This window comes from Mirounga leonina, unplaced genomic scaffold (assembly GCF_011800145.1).
Source record: "Mirounga leonina isolate KUSES-001 unplaced genomic scaffold, KU_Mleo_1.0 Mir_127, whole genome shotgun sequence".
Lineage (NCBI taxonomy): Eukaryota > Metazoa > Chordata > Mammalia > Carnivora > Phocidae > Mirounga > Mirounga leonina.
In genome coordinates this window covers 17,082,632-17,104,616 of record NW_023270316.1, presented here as the reverse complement: position 1 = coordinate 17,104,616, position 21,985 = coordinate 17,082,632, and positions in this window count along the sequence as shown.

Sequence of the window (21,985 nt, the reverse complement as noted above, 5' to 3'; positions counted from 1 at the left end):
TCCATTTCTGAAGACCAGATGCCAAAATGGGCTCCATTTAGGCTAAAATCAAGGTGTCAGCAGGGCTGCGTTTTTTTCTGGGTACTCTAGCAAAGAATCTGTTCCCCTGCCTTGACTTGGAGAGATTAAAGAAAATCTCACTTTAGATTTTCCACATTTTTAATTTGTTTTCACCAAAGAATTTTTTGTTTCTTTTAGATTTTATTTATTTATTTGACAGAGAGAGAGACAGCGAGAGAGGGAACACAAGCAGGGGGAGTGGGAGAGGGAGAAGCAGGCTTCCCACTGAGATCATGACCTGAGCTGATGGCAGACACTTAAGGCCACCCAGGCGTCCCTCACCAAAGAATTTTCTAAGGAAGCAATTTTGGAATCTAAATTTATTTTGAAAGCCTCTTCATACCAATCAAAAATTAAAGACCAATGAATGTTTGAAATTGTACTCCCTTTTCATAGTATGACAGTTCTCAAATGAATTTTGTTCAGATCTCCAGAAGCAGCTCCCATAATCCTCAATGATCCTTAATGAAATTGTGCCATTCAGTGATAGTCACATGGAATAGAGTGATATCATAAATATATGTAAGGAGTGTAGCCCAGAGGAGAAACAGACTTCAATTTAGACAGAGACAGTTTCAAGAGCACGTCCATGATCAGTAAGAGTGCAGGGCGTGCAACTTCATATATGCAGAATCTAGCCATCAAACTAATCATCACTCTTTGAGAATCTGACCAAACTGCAGACTCCTGGTATATGGGACCAAACATAGTAGTTCTCAGAGATACAAAGACAAGATTGAGAAAAAATCTTTGATGTTTGGATAAGGTGACCCAAGGAAAACAGTGTACAGGGATGCCAAACAAGACTTTCTGGATTTGTTTTTATAGATGGACTTATCAAATCTATTCCAATTCTCTCCCTAAACATTCACTCTCATAAATTTAAAGCATACAGAGGCAAGAACAGATAAGGTCAAGCAAACAGTACTTCTATTAGCCACAAGGCAAGTTTCCATCAAGGCTGAGAGTTCATAAATCAAATTAGTTATAATAGGAAAAGGGAAATCATTTCTTAGGGAGAAATATAAACTTAACATTTGTGGCTCAGTGAAAAATAATTGGAGCTCAAATCCAATTCAAGACTTGCCTCACCATTCTGATAATGCGAGGTTTTAAGGATCTTATGCTGAAGCATTGAAAGCCATCTCAGTTGGACTCATGAACCTCAAAAGAGTAGAAATTTCAAAAATATGACTAATCTCAATAAAGCAAAATCTAAGGTTATTTAAACTCAGTTTAGTAAGGGAGAAAAAACACTACCTTAACAAACTTTTAGTGTATCAGTAGGGAGAGATTAGAAGTGAGATTTTTATAGGGTTTGGATTCTGGCTTAAATTGGTTTAAAGCACGTTTTTCATAGGGAACTGATTGGGATCAGACAAAGTTTAGGACATAATAGTTCAGGATTGGTGTACCTAGTAAGGGAAGGTTCTGGAAATAAGTGTTAAGAAGTAAACTTTTGTTTGATAAGCAACCTGTTTGAACAGATGAGTAGAATACTGTTCTCTCAGATAAACTGATTTATAAGAATTTCCTGAAGCAAATAGTGAAGTTATTTATTGATTTACAGTCTTATCTTTTCCAGGCTGGAACAAACAAGTAAGTCATGTTGACACAGATGCTCTCCGTCTTAGCCCTAACAGTTCTGTCATATTGATGTAGGTGATCATTGCTCTCAGACACATTTTCCTACCCTCCAACTCCACTTGCAGATATGTGGGACCATATAGCCTGGATTTAGAGAATGGGATAAGGGTTGAGTGATAAATGCAACTTCAGAGTTGTTTTCTTAAGAAGAAAAAAATGTACCCCCTTTCTTCCCTTCCTCCCTTCCCACTGCTTGGAAAGTGATAGAAGGATCCAAAGCAGTTACTATAAACCACAGGAAGGAAACTTAATGTTGAAGATAGCAGAACAAAATAATGGAACCCTAGGTCCCCATCATGCCCTATCACCTCAGTCCTGAACTACTTATGTTCAGACTATTACAAACAAAGGTCTATCTTATTTAAGCCTCTGTTATTTTTGAATGTTTTTCAGCAGTCCAACCAGTATCCTAACTAAAACTGCATCTGAAGATTAGTATGTCCACCTCTTTGGTATATCAATTTTTCTTTACATTTAAATACCACACTCAGTCATTCAGCACATCCTATCAGCAAGCCCTCAAATCTCATCTGCAAACCTCCTACTTCTTTCCGCCTCTACACCCACCACTCCCACCCAAACCAGGAGCATTTCTTGCCAAGCACTACAGCAGGCTCCCATTCATCCCTTGCTTCTACATTTGACCACTCTACAAACCATACTCCAACTAAAGCATCGTCATTTTAAAACATAAACCAGATCATGCCATTCCCCTGTGTAAATTGTTCCTTTACACCTAAAATTAAATCAAACTGTTTCCCATGGTGCTTCAAGCCACAATAAGATGTGACTATGCTCCAGCCATCCTGGCCTTCTTTGAATTCCTTCATAATCCAAAGAGGACCCCCTATTCACTGACCTTCTGCACTTGACCTTTCCACTAGCTAGACTGGGCCTTCCCCTGATCTTTGTTATGTTTGGCTTCTCACTATACAAGTCTCATTCCAAATATTTCTTCATAGTGTAACACTTTCTGAAATAACATTACTTTCCTCGTTTCTCCTTTATTGTCTGCCTTTCCTACTAAAATACAGCTCTAAGAAAGCAGCTACTTGTCTGCCTTGTTCACCATTGCCATCTCAATGCCCAGAACAGAGCCTGGGACATGATACACACTTTGAAATACGCACTGAATGAATAAATGAAATGGGACCATGGATACTAATTGCTTTCTGTAGTGCCTGGCACAAAACTGAAGGTAACTAACTCATAGGTGATGTGCTGCTCTTGTTGTATTGATGATGACTCGAATCATCACTTAACTCCTAGCTCTATGGTATGGGTTCAGTGCTGTTCAGGTCTTGAGTTGAGAGAGAAAGCCTCCCCCTTGCTTCATGAGACTTTCCTCCTCTGAATCCCATCGGCAGAGCTTCCTTTTTTCTTTCCTCCACACCCAGCCCACAGGGAGAGATCTGATGCCAACTCAGTTGGGAGTTCCAAATGTGTCACAAAATACTTACCAGTCGACTTGATTACAGGCACTAACAATTTCCACAAATATTTAAATCAGCAGCTTCATAGTTCTACCTGATTTGACTCTTTCTTCTTTGTTTATAACAAAATTTTGTGTGTGTTCCATACCACATCCTCTAAATAGTCTCAGGAACTACAAGTTCATAGACCACTGACCAGGCAGAATCACAAAACAAAAGTGTTAGACATGAACTAGAACTTGAGCTTTGGTTCATAGTCTAACACTCCCTCTACCTCACTATGGAATAAATACATCTATTTAAAATAAACTTCCCATTTTTAAAGACAGGACAAGAAAGTAAAAGAGGATTGGCTTTCTATTCTCTAGAAAATAATCCTCCAGGTCTTAAGGTATAAACCTAAAAAGTTGAGGGAGAGTGGCAAAAACCATATAGACAGATAGATATGGATATAGATATAGATACATAAATGTCTTGAGAATGAAGTTACTGCATGTTATAAGCATGAAGATTGGAATTTAGTTCCCCTTGCACCAGGGCCCAATATCACTCTAGGAGCCCAGAATGTGAAAACATATAGTGGACACCAAGGTAATTTTTTCCTTCTTTCAGTTAATACCCTTCTCATCTTTGTGCCAATAGGAGACAGAATAGAGCAGAAAACATAGTTTCTAAATAAAGCAGTTAACCCCTTAACCTCATTCAGCATAAACATGGTAATATTATTGTTGGAATAATGAAAACGACAGTAATTAGACAGAAAGAAAAAAGAGAAAGTAAGAGAATTTATATGCATTCTATGTTCCCTGAGTGAGAAAGATGTGAATTAAATTACTGTGTTATTGGCAATAGAGCCAATTGCTATTTATGTTATGCCAGTGATCGTTGTCTCTCTCTCTTGCTCTCTCTCAATTTCCAGGGTTTAGCGGTGAGAGAGAAAACTATTGACTAATTAGAGAAGAAAGGAGAAAAAGGAGTAACAAGATAGAATGTCCAATATAGCAAGAAAATATGATACTACAGAAAGAATATGGGCTTCAATCCTCACCTCCACTATTCCTGAATTGTGTGTCCCTAACAAGCTATTTAATCTCTTCAAGTTTTTTCTCTGCATCTGTAAACATGAGATTTCAAGCAATCCATACATAGTATATGTTCTCAAAAAGTGTATAGTTCCTTAGTCATGTCACCTTGATCATAGCTTTTCCTGACCTTTTGCAAATTTCACACTCTACAAATCAGCTGCAATGTACAAGGACCCTGAAACAGCCCAGAGTATTAGTAATAATAAAAACAGTGGCATGTAGTATTATCTTCAACAAGTATTTCTCAATTCTATCCCCACTGTTTTGATTGCCTTATCTCATTTTAATTTACTTAAAATTAATTTTTTTTTCTTTCAGGGGCACCTGGGTGGCTCAGTTGGTTAACTGTCTGGTCATGAGTTCAGGGTTCTAAGATCAAGCCCTGCGTCAGGATCCACGCTCAGTGGGGAGTCTGCTTGAGATTTTCTCTCTCCCACTCCCTCTGCCCCTCCTCTCTCTCTCTCTCTCAAATAAATTAATTAATTAAATCTTAAAAGATTTTTTTATTTACGTATCACCTAGCTAAATCCAACTTACCTGTTTTATATATGGAAAAAAATATAATAGAGTTGTTGGGTTATAAAACACTAGAATCATAAAAATCAACCCTATGTTTCTTGGATAACTCTTGACTTGAAGTTAATTACAAAATCTTATCCCAAGAATAGAACTGAAGTTATGTCTTAGTCAGCTTGGGCAGCCATACAGAATACCATAAACTGGGTGGCTCAAACTTTATTTCTCATAGGTATGGAGGCTGGGAAGATCAAGGTGCCTGCAGTTTCTATGTCTGGTAGAAGCTCTCCTCCTGGCTTGCAGAAGGCTGCCTTTCTGCTGTGTCCTCACATAGTAGAGAGAGGAAGCTTTGGTGTCTATTCCTTTTCTAATAAGGGCATCATTAATCCTGCCATGGCCCCTCTCTTGACCCTCTCCTAATGGGTCCACCTACTAACACCATCACTTTGGGGATTAGGGTTTCAACATATGAATTCTGAAGGGGACACAAACAAAAGTCTATAACAAACGGCCTTGCTAAAAAGAGGAGAGAGAAATAAATATGCATGTTGATGTCTAACAGCATTAAAAACAGGACAAATTAGCTCTGCAAAATAAGACATCTTAACTCCTACCATTCACTCAAAATCACTTAAATAAATTCTGCTAAATCATATAGTGTTTGGATTAATCCTTGGAGTAAATGAATAGTCATAACAGTCATCAAAGAATATGAAGCTATCTTTTGGCATCATAAAATTAATGAACAAAATTTTTACTCTTCAGACCATATTTTCATTGAGTCATCAAAGAAGTAGAATGAATGCATTTGGAAAGATTGATCAAATTTTGTAGAGATGTCTTGAATTAATGCAGAGTTAAAGTTGTATTTTTTAAAACTTTAAAAATATCCTATTTTTTAACTTAAAAATATTTAGTTGAAGGATCTGGATAACAACAAAACAGAAACTTAAAAGTTAAAACTTTCCACAACTCTGATATTTACTGTTAAAATCCTCCAGGATATTTTGGGAGAAACAAATGCCTAAGTAGTTCAGAAATGAACATTTTCTCATGCATGGAAAACAACCAGATGTTTTCTTCCTGAAAAAAAAAGTTATCTTTTTTTGGAAAATGTTTGCTATCCTACCTAAATATCATTAATTGTACAATAACAATTGTTTTTTGGTAGTACCTTTAACCTTTTCCCCTAAATCAGCTACAAAATTATCACTTCTGCAGAACAGGATAGTTTCTAAAGGCCATTTCATAAGAAAATAGTTCCAGTCTGAAGAAGGATAAAGTATTATAAAATTCAAAGAAATGCAAGAGAAAAAAAAAAAACAGAGTCTACAAAATTCAAAGAAATGCAAGAAAGAGAGGGGCGCCTGGGTGGCTCAGTCGTTAAGCATCTGCCTTCGGCTCAGGTCATGATCCCAGGGTCCTGGGATCGGGCCCCGCATCGGGCTCCCTGTTCGGCGGGAAGCCTGCTTCTCCCTCTCCCACTCCCCCTGCCTGTGTTCCCTCTCTCGCTGTGTCTTTCTCTGTCAAATAAATAGATAAAATCTTTAAAAAAAAAAGAAAAGAAAAGAAAAGAAATGCAAGAAAGAGAAAAAAAAAAGAGTCTACAAAAAATATCTCTCATGTTTGAGCCTGTATGACATTCATAGTTTGTCCTACCCTGACTTTTATATTAGTTATAAATATCTAAATCGGCCATTTATATGTATACATTTTCTTCTGTACAATTAATAAACACGATTTGTATTAACTGCCAAGAAGACAGAAAGGTTGAGAAACTCGCCCATGGTTATAGGAGGGCATTGTGAAAGCCAGGAACTGAATCTGAGCATAGTTTGAAATCTAAGTCATTCATTCTTCTGCCTTTTGGTAGTCCTGGATTAACTGGCCAAAGAGTAAAAGATTATGTCAAGAAAGATGGACTTGCTAGAAAATGTGAAGAAGGTGAGAGGAACAGGGATTGTTTCATTGTCACAAAGATTTAGTGCCATAGTATTAAATTTGGTGATAAAAGAGAAGCCAATTGAGTAGGGAATATCATATTTTCCATTGTGATAGTTCAGCTATGATAAAAGAAGATACTTGAAGATAAAAATAATTTTTTAAAACAGCTGTTTTCTTAATACTATGTGAATGATACAAAAACATTAAATCATAAGTTGTACCTTCAAGGAAAATAAATCTAGTATGGAAGAAAAAGCATAACTAAATTTTAAAAAGGATCTATAATTTTAAAAATGGTTCAAAAAAGCAATAAAAAGAATAGGCAAGATAACTGGGTAAAGATGACAATATTTAAACTGATTATTAAGATAAATATATCATTAAATTATAATATAAATTAATAACATAATTTATGATACATAAATTACATGTTATATAATAAAAATAATATATAATAAAATATTATTATTTTATGATAAGATTAGGAGACTCCTTCCCATCTTACTAAAATAAAATAAGTCATTTTCCTTAAGGAAATAAAAATCATTTAATTAAATGTAATTTTAACATATCAATAATAGTGTTTTAGGACTCAAACTTCATTATATTGGAGAATTATATTAGACAACAAAATATAATTAAGCCAAAATTATTACATGGTTAGAGGCTTATTTTTCAGGTATACTATGTTTAAAATCCATAATAACATTGCATTGTTCATATATTTAGATAATTTCTGTAGAATACTGAATATTCTGTTCTTTGCATATATAACCATATGCTGATGTAATTCATATGAAAATACCAGATTTGCATGTTAGTAAAAACATGGTTTGTGAGTTTGTTTGTTTTATCTTTCCATTCCTCTGGGAAATAATTGTGGTCTTTTGCAAAAGTGAAATAGCACAATTTCCTGTATTTTTGATGTTCTTCAAAAGACACCACACAGTATATAATTCAGTACAGATAGGATGCTGGCATTAAATGAAACTTATAGTTGTTCTCTGTGCTTTTTCTAATAATAATTTTGCCACCCCATTCTTCCTTGCCTACAATTTTTAAGCAGATTTAGTGGGAGTGTTTGTATGCCATATGAAATATAATCATAACCTTTAGAATTGAATTTCTCCTTCAACTAATAGTCTTTAAAGTGGATCATTTAAGATTTTCCCCTTTAGCTTCTATATCGCTGTTTAATCATTATTTAACACCTCTACAGTCCTTTATCGGATCATCATTTCTCAAAATTCTTAAGCATGACAGCCTCCTGAAATACCCACTAAAAAGCCATATAGTTAATTTCTGCACAGGGAATGGACACAAGATTATTCTACTATAAATTGTCAGTCTCATCTTCCCAGGCTTGCAGAGACACACACACACAATGATGCTGTTCATTTACAAGTCCACATTTATTATAATGCACTATTTATCATTATTCAGGAAGCTGAGACTCTCCTGTCAAGAGACAGAAGTGTCAAATGAAGTCGGCACGTTCAGGAGATGTAAGCAAAGTCAGCTTTGGTTCAATAGGTATTTCTTTGTACTTAGGAACCCAACCCCAGATGTGTTAATGTGCAAAGCAATAGGGTAGGTGTGATGGAGTTTTATAGATCTACCCAGTGAACATGTGGCAGGCACATGAATACAGAAATCACATCATTTTTCATTGAATCTACTATTCAGAGAAATAATTTAAGGACAGCAATTTACTGAGGACTAACCACTTAGAAAGCATTTATTGAGAGCCTACTGCAGTCTTCATCCACAAATTAGGCAAAAAAAGTCTTTTCAGCACATATTACTTGGAGGACACTGTTGCTTCCTTCCTATGTAGGGCTCTTGTTATGAGGAATAAAGAAGACCCATTTGGGTCTCCTCTCATATTGTTTCATATGAAGGAACTTTGAGAAAGGCTTATATGCAACTATTTAAAGTATGTCTGGCAGAAAAATAGAAGAAATGAATTCAATAATTTCACTTCTGTCCTGCCTTGAGAAAGACTCCTTTCAAGATTTTTTCTGTATAGCCACTGTTTTAAGTAATTCAATACTATACATGAAATTGGAAAGATAATTCTCTCAAATTCAGACTGGCCAACTTAAAGTTATTTAAGCAGACATGATCAGTCTAATGTCATTAGAAGTTAGGACTATTTAGCTATTAGAAGTAGGAAAGGGGGGGAAAAGAAGTAGAAAAGGAAAAGATAAAAAATCAGACTTAATATAGGATTCTGTTTACAGTTTTTTTAAAAGCCATAAAGTTTAAATACACCCTTAACCATTATCACCCTACTTCAAGAATTAAACCCAACCACATCAACCCTAAAAGGAAAATAAGAAATTATTCAAGATTGCCTGATATGTAATAATTTCTACACTTCATATTGATTTCAGAAAGGAATAAGAAAATACATTTAAAATAAATGTTTTTATTTGTTTTTTTTTTGTCCTATCAAGCATATAAAAATTAAGACTGGAGAATCAAATAATGATTCTCTGAAACAAATATAAAAATTTTCTACTATAAATTACTGAATAGCAGAAAGGTTAGAAGAAGGACATTGGTGAAAATAACAGAGTAAGAACATCTAAAACTAATGCCCTCATAAAAGCAATGAGAACATGGCAAGAAATTATCAAAATTAACTTTTCAGAACTATGAAAATTAAGCTAAGGTTTACAATAACCCAGGGAGGATTTATTCAAGAAAAGCAACAATGAGCTCTGTGGCATTTTAAATCCCCTGAGTTCCATCTCTAGCTAACTAACCTGAAATCCAACAACCCATATCATGGTGAAAACCAGCAGCCTGGAGATCACTGGAGGAACAAAAACAGAGTTGAAACTTCTGTTAAACTCCATTTCCAGAAAACCACTATCAGTTGACCTATTTGGCGGTTTCTGCAAGACCTTCCTTGTAAGGCTGTCTTCATTTGACCTGTGATAGAACTTCCCCAATGCAAAAATCTTTTCCCATGAGAGTATTTGTTAAAAGCAAATACAGGCCTTTGTTTAACTTCATGGCTGCCTGAGGAAGTGGATCACAATCGAAGCAAATAATAGATGGACCAAAAGCTTAAAAAGAAAAGCTAGAGGATAAGATGTCCACAGTCTCTTTGAAAAGATCTAACCTATTCCTGAGAATCTAGAGGGTCATTTCCATACATAAGACTGCGCACATGTTCAGCGCTATGTGCCTCCTCAAGAAAGACTTAAGAAGGCCCTAAGCTATTTCTTATTTCTGCTTGAACTTGAAACTCTTCACGAGCAGGAAGTGAAGTCTAAGGCAGAGCTAGTAATTGTCAGCTGAGTACTGAAGCAAAGCCTTAACATGCATACAGAGCCTCTTAGCAAAGACTGAGATTTATTGGTTCTGGGTTCGTAAGGAAATTTGCATTGAATCATTAGTTCACCACTAAGCTAATTGACAGAGGCATCAGCAGCCACACATGATAAATAACATAGACTTTACAGAATTAGTTTAGAAAGTCACTGAACAAACAGTAGGAGATAAATGAAACTTTAGAGGAACAGAGTTTTTGTATACTATGAAATTAAGTTGTTATAAATAAGATGTTAATTGTGATCCTCATGACAATCACTAATAACTCAAAAACACAGTTTAAAAAAAGGAGGAGGAATTTAAATGGCACATTAGAAAATACCTATTTAACACAAAGAAAGCAGTCATGAAGAAATAGAGGGAAAAAACAGACATAAGACATTAGATAACAAACAGAAAGTTATGATGGGAAGAATGATGTGCTTTCTGAATGAGATTATATATTAGTGGGAGTCGATGAAGCAAAGAGATATACAAATGCTATAGGAGTAAGGTCTTTGGCTTTTTCCAAATTACTCCATCTTTTGCCTTGATCTGCATTGACTTTTTAAACCAACCAAGAGGGGCGCCTGGGTGGCTCAGTCATTAAGTGTCTGCCTTCGGCTCAGGTCATGATCCCAGGGTCTTGGGATCGAGCCCCACATCAGGTTCCCTGGCAAGTGGGGAGCCTGCTTCTCCCTCTCCCACTCCCCCTGCTTGTGTTCCCTCTCTTGCTCTGTCTCTCCCTGTCAAATAAATAAATAAATAATCTTTAAAAAAAAGTAAAAAAAATAAACCAACCAAGAAATCCTTTGAGAATAAATACACCATCTTCTGATATTCTGCATGTGGTGAGAGACAGATGGAAAAGTACCTTTCAAAACCTTAGAATAAGGAGTAAAGGAGAATAATGGTCCAACTTCCACATAAAACCTTCACTAATGATTTCATTAGAGCCTCCTACCTAATGTTTATCCCAGGCTGACTGTTGATCAGAAAACAGTTTGAGAGAAGACAGGAAAGACAAGGAGGAGGAGGAGAGGAAGGGCAGGGCAGAGGAGACAAAGACAATGATTCCTAATGAAAGAGAGGGAAAATATATATTCTCTAGCCTGGCTTCAGTCTTTCAACAGTAAAATCAGAGACTATAATTCAAGTTTGTTTCTTGTTTCTTATTTCTTTCTTACTTGAGTCCATCACACTAGTCAAACAAGCCCTCGATGCACACTTAATAGTGCACTTCCTCACATCTTCTCTCCTATTTTGACGTTTCTTTTCCTAAAATGCTATTCTTCTCTCCCATATAAAAAGTGTCTTTTCTTTGAGATGTCTTTTATTCTTTAGATCCTACCTTCATTAATCTTTTCCAGGTGGGCTCTGCTCAAAATGGTATCTCTACATTTGAAGGTACGTTCATTTCAGTTATCATTTATTACTTTTGTCTTAATTCTGATCTAAGCATGTCAGGTTCAGATGAATATACCAATGGCTTGAACTTCAATGGGTTTATCTCAACAGATGAAATCTGGAAGTAAGCAGTGCAAGGATGACCTAGAGTAGGGATCATTAAACTACAGCCCTTTTATGGAAATACAGTCATATTCATTCATTTACATATTGTCTATGACTGCTTTCACACTGCAATAGCAGAGTTGAGTAGTTGCAACCCCTTATGGGAAAAGGTTTGTTTAGACACACCACAAGGTCATCAAGGACTCAAGTTTCCCCCACTTTCTACTCCTACCTATCCTTAGTAACAAGCTTTTACCCTCACAGCCTTTCAGATTTCCAAAGGCTGCTTTATTTCTAGTCAGTTCCAGCCATTAGGTTCATATATCAAAGAGTAAGATGGAGAAACAGAAAGGGGGGAAAATAATAATTGAATGAATTATTTCCCTTTACAGACTATCTAGAAGTCCCAGCATATGTGCTAATATCTTTTTGATCAGAACTTATAACCACTTCTAGTGGAAGAAGGCAAGAGATAAGTCTTTTAGCTAAACATATTGCTACACTTGACAATATGAGGGTTCTGTAAAGAAGGAAAAGGAAAGACAGATATTGTGTCAGCAATTAGCAAACTCTACCATAATTAGGAATTGTTTGATTTTAAGAAACACCCAGTCAAACTAGCTTAAGTTAGTATTTAATGAAAGAATTGAAAGGAATCTCATGGAATCCGAGGGCGAATGTCTTATCTGGTCTTATGAAGGAGAGGAACTAGAAATTAGACAGGATGTTCCTTTCCTTCTTTCCTCATCTTTCCTGGGCCATTTGGTCACCCTGCTCTTTTGGCTCTCTAATTCTCCCTCTGGATACCAGATTTCACTGCAGAAGCAGATTCAATCCAAAATTCTATGCTTTTCTTTGAATATGATAACAAATGTCCTTTAGCCTTGACTTTGTTTCTTTTTTTGATCTATACCTATCCTCAGTAACAAGCTTTTATCCTGAATACCATGATTAGAGTCTCTGAGTCACAAATTAAGATTCATGAAAGATAGAAACTCATTGGTATAACTTTGGTCACTTTTCTACCTATGATTAGATCAGTTGTGGACTGTTGATAGTTTCATGTGGGCTAGCAAACTCTCCAGGCTCTAGGAGGTAAATTCTCTGAGAAGGAGTATGTGAGAGGCATAAAGATGACAGGTATCTGGTGCCTAGCTTCTATATGCTTATCTTTTATAATCATATACTGCCAAAAATACCTTATACTATTGGTGATATGTTTAATCTTTTTGAGTGGGCATGTATGGCACCCATTGAGGATTCTGTTTTTCAATTGGAAGATTACCCCTGTGGAACAAAGAAGAGAATAAAAAGAGTATGTTCCTTCTATATTATTCATTATTCTTCCAACATTTTCTAAAGATAGCAATAAGCTGGTCCCCAAATACATCGTGTAAAACCAGTTTCTTTTCCACTTAAGAAATAATGGGATCTTCAGAAGTGATGAGATCTTAGAGACAGAAAACTAGTGGCCAATATAAGACAACTGACACAATCAGAAATTGGCCAAAAAAAGCAACCTGGGCACATTTAGGCAAGGACTTCTCTAAGTATAAGAATTACACATTTCCCCCCACCCCAGTCCAATTATAACTTGTCTGAAGACAAAAACCATACTTTATATTTACTTATATGTATTATAGTATGCATTTAGAAAAGTGAGAAATAGTATTTATCAGGTATATAAGAAATCTGAAGAAAAAACCCTCTATTATTAGACTATTGTTATTCTCTGTATTCATTTCACAGAATACATTACCCACAAGACATTGTGTTCTCATAATGCTTCTTTTTTATCCATAATCTCCAAACTCCACTTGGAAAGAAAAAAAACAATCCTGCTATTCTCGTATATGAAGTGTAATTATATCTCCAGTTCTTCCTTCATCTTTATTATTATTATAAATAAAACCAAGAATACTTCAAATGCCATTTTATTTTCCTTGGTAGGTATTTTCCTAGTCATGTATTTACTTGTCATATATTTTCCTATCGTGCCTACCTCTATATAGCAAAAAGCTATTCCAGTGATTTCAAGAAAAGCTAGCTTTACATAGTGGGTTCAGGGTTGTGGGGAAAGGTAAGAGACATTTGATCCTAACTGAAATATATTTTATAATTCCTTTAGAAGCTATAGTAAGGATATTTGGGGTTTTTTCCATATTTAATGCACTTCTATTTATTTGTTAAGATTTATTTTAATTCCAGTTAGTTACCATACAGTGTTATATTAGTTTCAGGTGTGCATAGAGTAATTCAACAGTTCCATACATCACATGGTCCTCATCACAAGTGCCCTCCTTAATCTCCTTCACCTATTTCATCCATCCCCCAACCTCCCTTCCCTTGTTACCATCACATTGTTCTCTATAATTAGAAGTCTGTTTCTTGGTTTGAATCTCTCTCTCTCTCTCTCTCTCTCTCATTTTTTTCCTTTGCTTGTTTGTTTTGTTTCTTAAAGTCCACATATGAGTGAAATCAGATGGTAGTTGTCTTTCTCTGTCTGACTCATTTTACTTAGCATTAGACTATAGTAAGGTTTAAAACAGAGTGAAAGCTATTACAGAGCTTGAACAGTTATGTGAGACTTCTTTCACCTTTTAAATACAGTGTGCTCATAAAGCTATAATGAATCTGACTAGGTTAATTATTTTTTAAAGTTTTGGGTTTGACTTTGCTTTGATGTTTGTTTTTGACATCTATAGTATTTATAGAAAAGAACTGCAAAAAATGAATTCATGTTTTTTTTTTATGAGTTACCTTTTGTGGCAACCATCTGAAAGTCTGAAATAGAATCTTCTGAACTTTTTAATTTCAAAACTGTAGCAATATCTGACTATGAGATGTCATATATCTGTTATTAACCATTACATAGGTTTGATATTCGTTCATTCTCTGTGGAAAAAAATAGGATACCTTCTGTGGTTTTCATAGGTTCTATAAGGTTATTAAGGAAAAACAAGAACATACATTTTTAAAAAGACAGTTTATCAACATATACTATATGTTATGATTTTGGAAAGGCTTTCACACTCCCTTAATATGAATTGCATGGTGGGAATAGCTAACTTAAATAGATATTACAAGTGCAAAAAAAAAAAAAGTGTTTTCCATCCTACCTCATGACCTTGCTTCACTCCTATGACCAATGACAATGGCCTTGTCTTGATGATGACATTTAGCTTACTTTGATCCTTACAATGCACAAGAAACACTTTCATCATTGACATTGATTTATTATACATTTGACTTTTTGATGAAATGGAGGGATAAATCCCTCCTTGTTCTATTAGTATGATGGCATGGCATTACAAATTACATGTTTGTTTTCTAGTAAAATATAAATGACACTAGAGAAAGCAATTTATCCTAAAACCATAGTATAAACTCCTATATTTTCAAAGAACAGATATAATCAAGTTGATAAACCATGAACCAGGCTTATTTAAATGAGTTGTCTTTTGGCATATGGAAAGAATTATTTTCTGTTATGAAAATCAAACAAGCTGTTAGTGAATCACCGAAGACAAATACAGAAAATTGCCTGGTGAAATCACATTTCAGGAGGATCCATTGCCCATAGCAATGATAAAAGAACAACTGGAATATCAGAAAGAAATGTGTCTATGTTCGTAACAGAGAAAACAAATCTCTTTTCCTAATATTGTTCTGAACAAATTAAATATTAATCATGCCAATAAGATAAGTGTTTGAATAACTGAAATACCTATAGTCCTGCCAAAATCCCACAAAATTAAAATTGTGTTTTCAGGAGTACTGGTGGATTAGATACTCTGGCTGCTCCTGTTACTGCAAACAACTAAAAATGCTATATAAAATATTTTTTCTAATATCTTAAAACACATTAATGAACTGACAAAAGCATTGAGAAATACAAAGGGGTTAAAAAAGAAAAGTTTTATTTCAGAGAAGTAAGCAGAGCACTAAAACTTATTTACATATTGAGAGAACTTTTGCTGATCAAGAGAAATTCAGCTTTAGTTTTCATAAGTTTTAAGGAAATGAATGCCTAGAGAAAAGTTCAAGAAACATCCAAGGTGGAGAGACTACCAGAAAACTTCCAAGATATTCCTGGAAATTCCAAGTACTACCTTCAATGTAAAGGTGAGTTAGAAATAATCCTGGACCCCAAATGTTTACCATGGAAGATTTTAAGAAAATTCCCCCAAGTGAAAACTTAAAGCTGAGTTTAGAGTGATCTCCCCTGAAAATGTGTAACCATGTGAGCCTTCCCTCAGTTTGCAACCAGTGTAGTTCAAAACACTGCTAGGTAAGAGTTTGATTAAAAGTGGTCATAGAGGCACCTAGGTGGCTTAGTCGGTTGAGTGTCCAACTCAATTTCAGCTCAGGTCTTGATCTCAGGATCCCAAGATTGAGCCTGCGTTGGGCTCTGCACTGACTGTAGAGCCTGCTTGAGATTCTGTCCCTCTCCCTCTGCCTCTCCCCACAACTTGCTTGTGCATGCACACTATCTCTATTAAAAAAAAAAAAAAAGGTGGTCATGGAAACAAATCAAATGAACATGGGGGGAAAAAGAGAGAAGCAAACTATAAAACAGATTCATAACTACAGAGAACAAACTGAGGGTCGCTGGAGGGGGGTGGGCAGGGAGATGGGTTAAATGGGTGATGGGTATTAAGGAGAGCACTTGTGATGAACACTGGGTTGTATGTAAGTGATGAATCACCAAATTCTACGCCTGAAACTACTATTATACTGTGTGCTAACTAACTGGAATTTAAATAAAAACTTGAAACAAACAAACAAAAATGGCCATGGATTGGAAATGCCTCAGACCCCTAGAAGGGGAACAACTTTACTGAAGAAAATCATTAGCAGAGGAAAAACTTTTACATAAGGTCTCAATACTTAGTGCACAAAATATTCAAGAAATAGAAGCACTCCATCAAAAGTAACAAACATACAAAGAAACAAAATACCATGAAGAAAAACAGCAACAGGCCTTCAAAACACTTGACCTGTTGGAATTATCACATATAAAATACCATGCAATTGTGTTTTCCACAATTTAAAGAAATGATATAATTTTAGAAGTGTAAAGCAATGATATAATAGAATGACAATGGAACAAAAGAAAAACTTTTAAAATTATCAAATATATTTGAAATGTAAACAAGTAGAAGTTCTAGAAATAAAAAGTGTATTAAAGTAGACAATAAAAAAATCAATGAATAAGTTTAATAGAATAGCTGAAGACAGAAGTAGTAAATTCCAAAATACATCTGAAAACAACAATCCAGAAGTCCAAAGATATGGAATTTTAAAAATTGAGTTTGAAAAACATGGACCAAATGATAAAGTTTAACTTATATCCCATTGGAGTTGCATAAGGAGAGATAGAAGAGAAGAAAGCAGAACAATTTTTTTAAGGTTTTATTTATGTATTTGACAGAGAGAGAGAGAGAGCACAAGCTGGGGAATGGCAAGCAGAGGGATAGGGAGAAGCAGACTCCCTGCTGAGCAGGGAGCCTGATGATGTGGGGCTGGATCCTGGGACCCTGGGATCATGACCTGAGGTGAAGGCAGATGCTTAACCAACTGAGACACCCAGGAGCCCCCAGAAATGTTTTTTTTTTTATTTTATTTATTTATTTGACAGAGAGAGACACAGCGAGAGAGGGAACACAAGTAGGGGGAGTGGGAGAGGGAGAAGCAGGCTTTCCGCAGAGCGGGGAGCCTGATGCGGGGCTCGATCCCAGGACCCTGGGACCATGACCTGAGCCGAAGGCAGACGCTTAACAACTGAGCCACCCAGGTGCCACCCCCCGCCCCGAAATAGTTTTAAGAGTAATGATGAGAAATTTCTAGAAAAGTTGAAAATCACCAATAAGATTCAGGAAAGCCAGTACATTACAATTAGGATAAATAAAAAGAAAGCCATATCCAATGACACCACAGTAAAAGTGGAAAACAGAAACAAAGAGAAAATTTTAAAACAGAAAACACAGATTGCTTCAGAGGAAAAATAATTCGGCTGATGTTAATTTACCAATAGTAACAATAGGAAGAATACAGTGAAATAATATCAATGTCCAAAAAAAAAATGATCATCAATATCAAATTAGATACATGGCAAAAAAAAAAAATCTAAAAGCTGCACATCAAGTGAAAGGGAAATGATCCAACATTAAATATTTGAGACACAAAAAGGAATGAAAAGAGGAAATGGCAACTATGTGAGCAAAACAAAACAAAGACTGACTGCATACAACATTAATAATTACAACTTGATAAATAGAAAAGATAGGTAAAGTACAAGACAAAAAATAGCATATAAATACAGAGAGTTCATGAAATAGAAAAAGTTTTTCCAACTCTTATATCATTTGTGAGGCTAAGGATATTGATTAGCCTTAGAATTTGATGAATTAAAAAATCACTAATAGAGGGCGCCTGGGTGGCTCAGATGGATAAGCGTCTGCCTTCGGCTCAGGTCATGATCCCAGGGTCCTGGGATCGAGTCCCGCATCGGGCTCCCTGCTCAGCGGGAGCCTGCTTCTCCCTCTGCCTCTCTCTCTCTCTCTCTCTGTCTCTCATGAATAAATAAATAAAATCTTTAAAAAAAATCACTAATAGAAAGAGTTAAAGAATGTCAATTCTCTTACAATTCCATAAGGGCTTATATCAGTCAAGTTCCCAGCATACTAGAATAACTTGAAGGGGGTTACTAATAAGACTATTGTAAGGGAACAAGTGTACTGTTGGCAAACCTAAAGGGGGAGTTCAATATTTTGGGCTGTCACCACCTCTTGACCCAGAGGGATGATGGGAGGAAGCAATTATAAGAATCTTCAAGGAGAAAAGCCTGCAGAGATGGCTTTCTGGAGAGGAATTATAAATATGGATAAGGCAACAAAGTCAACCTGAAATGACCACACAAAGTAAAAAATACCCTAAATCCCTGTCCTTTCTGCCATCACTGTCCTGCTAGGGTTCATTGTTAGCTAAATCTTACTAAGTAACAGATGGCAAAGGAACACATTGATATAATCCATACCTGTCAATCTCCCAAGGCTGAGACTGTGATGGAGTAAGACAATGGATGTGGAAAGCAAATAAATTTCTAGGTTTCATATATGAACAAGCTTCACTGCAGCATTTTTGTGGTAGCAGACTATTGGAAACACAGATAGTTAAAATATAGTGGGCGCACACCATGAAATTCTAGGAAGCCCTTAGAAGGCAGATCACATGTACCATGAGCAACAAGGTAAATTCTATAGTAATCATGCTGAGTTAAAAAATATATATATAAGAGAGAGATATCTGGTGCAGCCCCTCCAGAAAACAGTATGGAAGTTCCTCAAAAAGTTGAAAATAGAGCTACCCTACAACCCAGCAATTGCACTACTAGGTATTTATCCCAAAGATACAAATGTAGTGATCCAAAGGGGCACCTGCCCCCCAATGTTTATAGCAGCAATGTCCACAATAGCCAAACTGGAAAAAGCCAAGATGTCCATTGACAAATGAATGGATAAAGAAGAGGTGGTATATATCTACAATGAAATACTATTCAGCCATCAAAAAATGAAATCTTGCCATTTGCAATGATGTAGATGGAACTAGAGGGTATTATGCTAAGCAAAAAAAGTCAAACAGAGAAAGACAATTATCATATGATCTCACTCATATGTGGAGTTTAAGAAACAAAACAGGATCATAGGGGAAGGGAGGGAAAAATAAGACAAAATCAGAGAGGGAGACAAACCATAAGAGACTCTTAACTATAGGAAACAAACTGAGGGTTGCTGGAGGGGAGAGGGGTGGGGGATAGGGTAACTGGATGATGGACATTAAGGAGGACACATGATGTAATGAGCACTGGGTATTTTATAAGACTGATGAATCACTGAACTCTATCTCTGAAACTAATAATACATTGTATGTTAATTATTTGAATTTAAATTAAAAACAATTTGCAAAAGGTAAAAAAAAAAAAAGATAGAGATTTCTAGTTCAATAACATTTACCTAAATTGAAAATACACACATACAGAGCTACAATCCACACTTGGTAAGTCCATATGAAAACAAAATATTCATAGGGATTTGGTATAACATGAGGGAAAAATAAGGAAAAACAAATAAATATGTAAATATGTATGTAATACAAGAGAGGGCCTGGTATGCAAGCATTGATGATAATGATGATGTGCCATGAATTGAGGATTATAGTTAATTCAGTGAGAAACGATACTTGATAAATCTAAAAGAGAGTAAGAAAAGAGAAACATTTTTTTGGAAATAAATCTATCTATGATTAGAACAAATGTAAGGATATATGTATAATATTAACTATAAAATAGGGATACTAAATAATGATAAAGGTTTTAAAAGTTTTGATTCTCCAGGAAAATAAAATAATTCTAACATAGTATAGACTAAATAACATAGCTTCTGAATATACAAAGTAAAAATTGAAAGAACAAGAGAAATTGACAAATCCAGAATCATCCTGGTAGATTTTGACACATCTAATTTACTGATTAAGCAGAAAAAATTAAATCAACTGTAATATGGAGGATGTAAACAAACACTTATACATGATCTAATACACACATATATAACAATGCACCCCAGAGTTGCAGAACACATATTATTTGCAGGCTTACATAGAGGATTTCCCATTCTGGTAATGATGGGCTGTCTTGTAGTAGACCAACCCTGACAAAATGTAAAATCTGTTAGAAGACATTCAAGAGATACTAATCTAGTGAGGATTTAATGAACAAAGATCTGGGAAGAAGTGGAAAATGAACCCACTTCAGCCTCATTCATTCCCATTTTTGGCCTCAAGATGTTTGCTGATTTGCTAAGCACGACTTTTTAGTAGTCTTAAAGGGCTATAGAGCAACAGCTAGAATGCTGAGATTTCCAAGGAGGAAAAAGTCGTAGTAAAGACCTCATGCTTTCAGCTTCGAATTCCTAAGAGGTTACTTTCTAGGAGTGGAAATGAACCAGAAATAGACCAGATATCATAAGTCTAAAGCCCAGTCTATAATTAGTTTTTTTTTTTTCTGGAGGACAACATAACATCCAGAGACTCCTATTACCCCTAAAATTTTTCACACAATCTGTTCAGCATTGCTAAATATCAAAGTATCAGGACACAATACCAAATGATCACGCACCAAGATGAAAACCAAAGTAGAAAAACTCTTACAGGTCACCCACATTTTAGAGTTATCAGAAACAAATCAGGGTCACCTAGCTGGCTCACTTATTAGAGCATGTGATTCTTGATCTCAGGGTTGTGAGTTCAAGCCCCACATTGGGTGTAGAGCTTAATAAAAAAATAAATTTTAAAAAAACATATATACCTCAAAAATAAATCAAATATACTTATGTCTTCTATTAAACAAATAAAATATTAATTTGGAAAATTATATTTGATAACTGGAAACTATAAAAAACTGAATATGTATTCTAGAATAGATATATACAAACTTGAAATAAAGTTGAATGGATGTAGTTAACAGATTAGAAACAGCTGAAGCAACAGGCAACTGGGTGGCTCAGTTTGTTAAACATCCAACTGTTGATTTCAGCTTAGGTCATGATCTCAGAGCCACGATCTCAGGGTCATGATCTCGGGGTTGTGAGATCGAGCCCAGCGTGGAGCCCAGCATTGAGTCCAGCATGGAGCCCAGTGTAGAGCCCAGCATTGAGCCCTACGCTCAGCAGGAGTCTGCTTGAGATTCTCTCCCCCAGGACTCCTCTAAATAATAAATAAATCTTTCTAAAAAAAAGAGGCAGCTGATGAGAAAACTAATGAAACAAAAGATAGGGCAGAAAACAATAAACACACTGAATCTTAAAGAGAAGAAAGGATGAAAATATTTTTTAAAAAATAGGAGTTATAGAAAACATAGTAAAAAATTTCATTATGCAATTGGAACCCCAGAAGAAGAGAGAGTTAATGAAACAGAAATGATAACTAAAGAAATAATGGCCAAGAATGATAAAATTCACCAAGGTATAGATCCAAGAAGTTCTACAAGCCACTATAAGAAAATGTACATCATAGTAAAACTGTTGAAAATGAAAATGTTAAGAGCAGTCAAGAAACAATAAATATTATCTTCAAAAGACTAATAATAAGACTGTAAATTTGTTTCTCAACAACAAAGCAAGGAAGTCAGAGTCAACATAATATTTTCAATTTCCTAGTAGAGAATAAATACCAAGATAGTGAAAATATTCACCAAAATTAAGGTAAAATAAGGACATTTTCAGAGAAACAAAAACTAGAAAATATATCATCAATAAACTCAAACTAAAGAAATCATTAAAGGAGGTTCTTTAGGCAGAAGGAAAATGATCCATAGAAAGTATAGAGATACAAGAAGGAATTCAGAGGTTAAAAAAAAAGGTAAATATGTGAGTAAATCTAAATAAAGATGAACAATAATATTACCTT